This window comes from Equus caballus, chromosome 12, assembly GCF_041296265.1.
Source record: "Equus caballus isolate H_3958 breed thoroughbred chromosome 12, TB-T2T, whole genome shotgun sequence".
NCBI classification, from domain to species: domain Eukaryota; kingdom Metazoa; phylum Chordata; class Mammalia; order Perissodactyla; family Equidae; genus Equus; species Equus caballus.
This window is the reverse complement of record NC_091695.1, coordinates 44443518-44450382: the sequence shown is the minus strand read 5'-3', so window position 1 is coordinate 44450382 and position 6865 is coordinate 44443518.

Here is a 6865-nt window from a genome sequence, read left to right as displayed (position 1 = left end):
AGCTAAAAGCTACAATCAGTAATTTCAAAAAAGGAAAAATCTTCAGTTCCTAGCTCCTTAATCATCAATGGCTAACTCTCTGCCAATTTCAATCCCTCCTTTTCTTTGGTCATTCCTCATTCTTGAGGGATTCAAGGTGACGACCAATCTAGCTACATCCTGCTGAATTGGGGCCTAGATCTGGGTTTGAGGAATGAAACTGTTTAGCGCTCATTTGGAAATATTCTCTTGCTCCCAGCTTCATGCTGACATTTAGAATTTTGTATCTTGCTCCACATCTAAAACATCTAAAAAGCACATTTGATAAACAAGTGTCCAACCAGAAGGATAAGAAGTATGGACAACCAAATTTTCACAGTCCCTGAAAAACAGACCTAATCCCACTGGGACCTCCATCTGAGCTCCAGGTTGGGGCAGACATCTGGTCTCAGTTCCTGACAGGCTTTTGTTTTACTGGATACGCATCAGAGACCGGAGCAATGGCAGGTACCCTGATCTTTCAGTTACCATGATGATGGCCATCAGCACAGACTCTCTGCCTGGGGGCCATCACATTCCTAAGGAACTCAGAAGAACAAAGTTATCAACTTATAGCAGCTGGGAGGGGCCATAAAATCCACAGAGCGTGTCTGGGTTAGTTAATCATTCAAAGTTCCAGTATGGTTTCTTTGCTACGCTATGGCTTCCCTTATGTCAACCTTGTGTTGAGCCAGTATCAAAAGCAGCAGCCACTGTTTCCCGGACATTTGCTCTGCCAGCCACTGGGCAGTCTCCTTGGCACATCTCAGCGCGGAGACCTCGCAACAGCCTGTGAGGATCATCCTCCCCATGGTTTTTAGTTAAAAAAAAGTGGTGAAGATTCGCCTCAAGGCCAGGGAAGTGGTGCTGGGTGAAGGAGCAGGGGGCCTGTCCCTCCTGTTCTGCAGGGTAATGTGCTTCACAAGACCCCAGGTGCCATTTCAAGGTGTTGGAGTTGGGAACAATTTTTATCCTTCCTGTTTGCTTTCTGCAGGGAACATATATTATTTTCATAATGAGAACAAAAAATAAAACCAATCATAGAGAACATCATATGAAAACAGTGAGGGGGGATTCGGTCACTCATTCCGGTGACGGGGTGGGCTTGGAGCCCGGATGCGGTGGGAGGGACGGGCTGGCCTTGCTCTGTTCTCTGCTCTGCAGGGCACACTGGCTGTGTTTGTCTGGGTCCCCCATGCCGACGTCACAGGCAGTCCCGGGGCTGGAGAGTCCAAGGGAGGAAGTGATGTCATCAACCCCAGAGGACAAGGGTTACCCAGGGAAAGCTAGACCACCGTGGGCCACTCTGTGGGTGCTGGGACAATGGAGGAGCCAAGCCACCGCCACAGGCCTCCCTAGGGAGCAAGACCCTGGCTTCTGTCCTTCTCCCGCCCCAGCCTTCCCCTCAGCACCTTCCATTGGCCAAATCTAATCAGGGAGCCTGTCACTCAAGAATTTGAGCAGTTTGCCAGCCACATTCAAACCCCTCATCTGGACTGAGCCGGGGATGTTTCTTCTTGCTAATTGACAGAGTCACTGAGCACCAGCAGATTTCAGGAGCCCCGGGGCTGAAAGCACCACTTCCCAAATTCGTCAGCTGTCACTGTGTGGGAACACTAATGAGACGGAAATTACTCCTGACTCATCCAGGGACAGTCGTATTTGTATTTTTCGAGTGGGCGTTTTAAGAAAATAAATCCATTTTTTTTTTTTTTTGTCATTTAGATGTAAACATGTTTTTCTTCTGCTTTGAATAAGGTTACAACAGCATCGTGAACCACTGGGTGCCACAGGTCAGGTTTTGAAACAAGCTGCCAGGACCACCCCCTCCCCCCAAAATGTTCTGAAATGAATCGATTTTAATAAAGCAATTTACAATTAAAAGTAACCAACAGACCACAGGAGGCGTCCGCGTGTAACAAGGACTCGAAATTAAAGAATTCTGATCCTAAATGGTAGAGTAAATGTCACGGATTAGTTACCCCAAGGAACTCAAGGGTGGGTTCGGATATTTTAACTTTTTCCAAATTGTTCTTTCCTTTTGTTACGTTAAGGAGATGTCATCACCAACCTCGCTAAACCAGACCAAGCCTCACCACGAGAGCTACGCCTGTGACCTCTGCCTTATTCCCCATCCCAAATGAATGTCCCTGCTTCCCTTTGCTCGAGGACACCGTGACTCTGGAAATGATTTCTCGTGGTCTCCTATTTGCCACAAGTATACTTTCCTTTGTGAGATGCCTACTTCTGCCGAAAAGTCTGAGTTAAGTTGCCAGGAGGGAACCCACTTCGGTTTTGGTAGCAAAGTGGAACAATGTTCCTGCTCTTCTCCCACCTTCTCTTCGCTTTCTGTTTCTTAAAATACACTCCCGCTTGATTTCGTCTTGGTGGTCCCTTCTGGTGGGAGATATAAAACCAATGAGTTCTGGGTCCGCCCAAGACATCCGCTGTTCCGCAAGCCTTGTCCCTTCTCCCCCAAGCGGACAGGCCCACCCTGGAGGGCTTTACCCATCCTTGGACAATGAACACCCCTCAGGGTGGGGCAACACCTGGGCACCTTGAAACGCACCCACTGAGTCTGCGAGTTTCTCTCCCTGCCTTGCCCAGTGGTGTGTGGCCGGTGTCCCCTCCCCACCGTCCCACCTCCACCCCCCACCCCTACCCAGCTGGGTTGTGGGCTCTCCCGGCTGCAGCTTCAAGACGCTGCATCTCAGAGCTTCCCGGCCCTTCGGAGGTCACCCTATCTTCCATCTCCCCTCTCTCCCTTTTGAAGACTTTTGTAGGGCCGCCCTCTTTCCGATGCAGTGACAACAAGGTCTCCCCTGTCCTGTGTCTCCGTGAGAGCCTAGGGCACCTCCTCTCTCTCTCTCTCTCTCTGAGGAGATGGTGGGATGTGTGCAAGGTGAGGTGAGGGGCTTCCCACACGAATGCCCTGAGAAGCCCGGGCACCTGGCCGGGAGGGCGCCCTGGGGACCGCGCTCCGTGGCGAGAGAGCCCTTCCCTGACCTTTTCCTCGCTGGCTCGTCCTGAGTTCTGGTGGGAGGAGCACTTGGCCAAGTTCTTTCTTTCCTCAATGGCCTCAGGCGGAGACGAGGGCAGATGGGGGTGTTTTACAGACCATAGATGTTAGCCGCCGCCGCCAGGCCCAAGGGCCCCCTTTCCAATCGGTTTTAGGGGGAGCACTGCTGGGAGGGGCAGGGGCTCATTCTTGTTGTCCTCGTCACTCTCTGCAGAGCCTCTGGTCCCCCTGCCTCCCATTCCCTGCCGCCACACCCCAGACTTTGTCATCACCCAAGGTAAAGGACCCTGGCATCCACTTTCTGCCCACGGCTTCATGGCCGCCTGGCCTCTCAGCTCCCACTGCTTCCCTGCTCTCCCGCCTCCACCTTGCCCCTGGACCTCGGGCCCTGTCCTCTCTCTCACTCCTTCCATAGCTCCCACTTCTAGGTATTGCCAGCACGACTCCACCAGTCTGCTTTACCCATGTCTGCACCTGGCTGTGGTCTGGAGAAAGTTCCACTGCCTCACAGGCTGAAGCTCTACAAATTGATGCCCTCCATGCCCCCAGCTCTCCACTTTCCTGGCAATGCTTCTGGGGTGGATATCTGTCATCCGTTCACTCGTCCATCCATCCACTCACATTTATTGGGCACCAACTAAGTGCCCGACACAATCCCCTGCATGAGGGGTACACAGTGAGCCATCACCCGAGGGGACAGACAATTAAACTACAGAAAACCAGAAGGGAAGTAGTTGAAGGATGGCTTCTTATCTGAGAGCAGAGGGCAGGAAGGACACCTCCTGGGGCAAGCAGGAGGAAGGACATGTCAACCAGAAGGAACAGAATGGGCAAAGTTGGGGGGCGAGGGGGCCCGGCTAGAGATATAATTGACCTACAACATTGCGTACATTTAAGGTGTACAACCCATTGACTGGGTACATTTCTATTGCAATATGATTGCTATCGTGGCATTAGCTGATTCTTCTAAATTGTCACATCGTTATCACTTCTTCTAGTGGTGGGAACGATTGAGATCTGGTCTCTTAGCAAGTTTCACGTTTATAGTACAGTTTCGTGGTCTATACTCCCTGTACCATGTATTAGACCCCAGGACTTCCTTATCTTCTAGTTACAGGCATGTACCCCTAAACGAAGTTTCCCCTCCCTACCCCCAGCCCCTGGTAACCACCACGCCATTCTGCTTTTTCAAGTTTGGGTTGTTTTTTTTTTTTAGATTCCACATATAAGGGATATCCTACAGTATTTGTCTTTCTCTGTCTGACTTATCTCACTCAGCATAACGTCCTCAGGGTCCATCGGCGTTGTCACAAACGGCAAGATTTCTTTTTTCCCCATAGCTCAGTGGTGTTCTGTTGTATATATGTCCCCCAACTTCTTTACACACTCATCCATTAACAGACACTTAGGTTGTTTCCATATCTTGGCTATTGTCAATAATGCTGTGATAGACGTGGGAGTGCACACCTCTTTTTGATATCCTGTTTTCATTTCCTTTGAGTGTATACCCAGAAGTGGAGTTGCTGGATCATATGGTAGTTCTATTTTTAATTTTTTGAGGAACCTCCATCCTGTTCTCCTTAGTGGCTGGACCTGTTTACAATCCCACCAATAGAGCATGAGGGCTCCCTCTTCTTTACGTCCTTGTCAACACTTAGCTCTTGTCTTCTTGATGACGGCCATCCTAACAGGCATGGGGTGATATCTCCTTGTGGTTTTGACCTGCATTGCCCTGATGATGAGTGATGTTGAGTGCCTTTTCATGTACCTGTTGGCCATTGGGATGTCTTCTCTGGGAAAAAATGTCTACAGTAGGCCCTCCTTATCTGTGGCTTTGCTTTTTGTAGTTTCAGTTACCTGAGGTCAATTGCAGTCAGAAAATATTTAATGGAAAATTCCAGAAGTAGACCATTCACAAGTTTTAAGTTATGGGTCATGCTGAGGAGCAGGGATGGAATCTTGCGGTGTCCGCTCGGTCCTGCCTGGAAGGTGACTCATCTTTTGTTCAGCATGGCCACGCTGCATCCACTAACCGCCTGTTTGTTGCTCAGTAGCCATTATCAGCTGACTGTCAGTGTATTGCAGTCCTTATGTTCAAGTCACTCTTATTTCACTTAATGACGGCCCCAAAGCGCAAGAGCAGTGATGCTGGCAATCCAGATACGCCAAAGAGAAGCCGTGAAGTACTTCCTTTAAGAGAAAAAGTAAAAGTTCTCGACTTAAAAAGGAAAGAAAGGAAATCTTATGCTGAGGTTGCTAAGACCTACAGTAACTTTTATTACAGTATATTGTTACAATTGTTCTATTTCATTATGAGTCATGTTGTTCATCTCTCACTGTGCCTAATCTATAAACTAAACCTTGTCATGGGTGTGTACGTATAGGAAAAAACACAGTATATGTGGGGTTTGGTGCTATCCGTGGTTTCAGGCATCCACTGGGCGTCTTGGCACGTATCCCCTGCAGGTAAGGAGGGACCACCGTATGTAGTCCCCCTGCCCATTTTTCATTTGGATTGTCTGTGTTTTTGTTATTCAGTTGTATGATTTTTTAATAAATTTTGGATATTGACTCCTTATCCGATACATGGTTTGCAAACACTCTCTCCCATTCTCTCCTCTGGGTTGTCTTTTTGTCTCTTTCGCAGTACAGAAGGTTTCAGCTTTGATGTAGGCCCCCTTTGTTGATTTTTTTCTTTTGTTGTTTGTGCTTTTGGTGTCATATCCAAAAAATCATGGCCAAGACCCACGGTGAGGAGCTTCCTCCTTTCTCTTCTGGGAGTTTTATGGTATCAGGTCTCAGGTTTAAGTCTTTGATCCATTTCCAGTTAGTTTTTGTGAGCCGAGTAAGACCAGAGGTCCACTTTCATTTTCGGCCTGTGGTTAGCCTGTTTCCCCAACACCATTTGTTGAAGAGACTACCCTGGGAACTGGCTATTTTTAAAAGCTTCCCAGGCGTTTCTAACCAGGACGACAGCCAGTGCCACCGGGCGCGGGCTCGGGCAAGGCAGAAACTTGGAGGGCTCGAAACCGAGCACGAAGAGGTTAAGAAACCTTCCCTAGATAAGGGGTCAGCCCAGTGGGCAGCGGTTAAGTTTGATAATGACAGTAAACCTCTTTCCTCGCCACAAGCCTGGCGCTTCAGCTTTTTCTTTATTGGCCCTACTACGCGGCAGGTCAATGAACTTACGTTCGGGGTCGGTAGCAGGCTCCAGCCGCAGCCGTGGACCCAGTGCCCAGGCGGGCAGGTGCAGGAGGCTCTGACCCTGCTGCGGGGTGGTGGTGGGGTCGCCCCCCTGTCGTCCAGAGGCCCCCAAAATCTCGGCCTCCCGCGGGTGCTGCTGGAGCTGCCACGTGCAGATGCCAAAACGGAAGCTGGAGGGTGCACGGGAGGCAGGCGCGGGCAGCCGCGTCCTGCGGGGGGAGCCTCGGTGGCGCTGCCGTCGGGGCTCTTTGCTGGCCCCGCAGACACACCAAGTGGGGCCCGGAGGTGGGGCTCGGGATGACAGCAGCGGTAACACTGAGGGGAGCTGGTGACGGGCCTGGCACTTGCCTAAGACTTCGCATTAACCCAGTAACGTTGCAACAGCCCTAGGAAGCAGTGCTGAGTATCCGGGTTTACAGGGGAGGAAACTGAGGCACAGAGAAGTGGAGTTCATCCCCAAAGTCACAAAGCCAGGCTGAGCGGGGATTGGAACTCGCATCTCGCATCCCCGAGGCCGAGTCCTGGCCGCTCACGGACACACGGGAGCTCCCCTACGCACACCCACACCTACCCCAGCGCCGGGGCTGTCCCTCCCGGAGGAGGCGGTCCGGGGCGGGGCGGGGG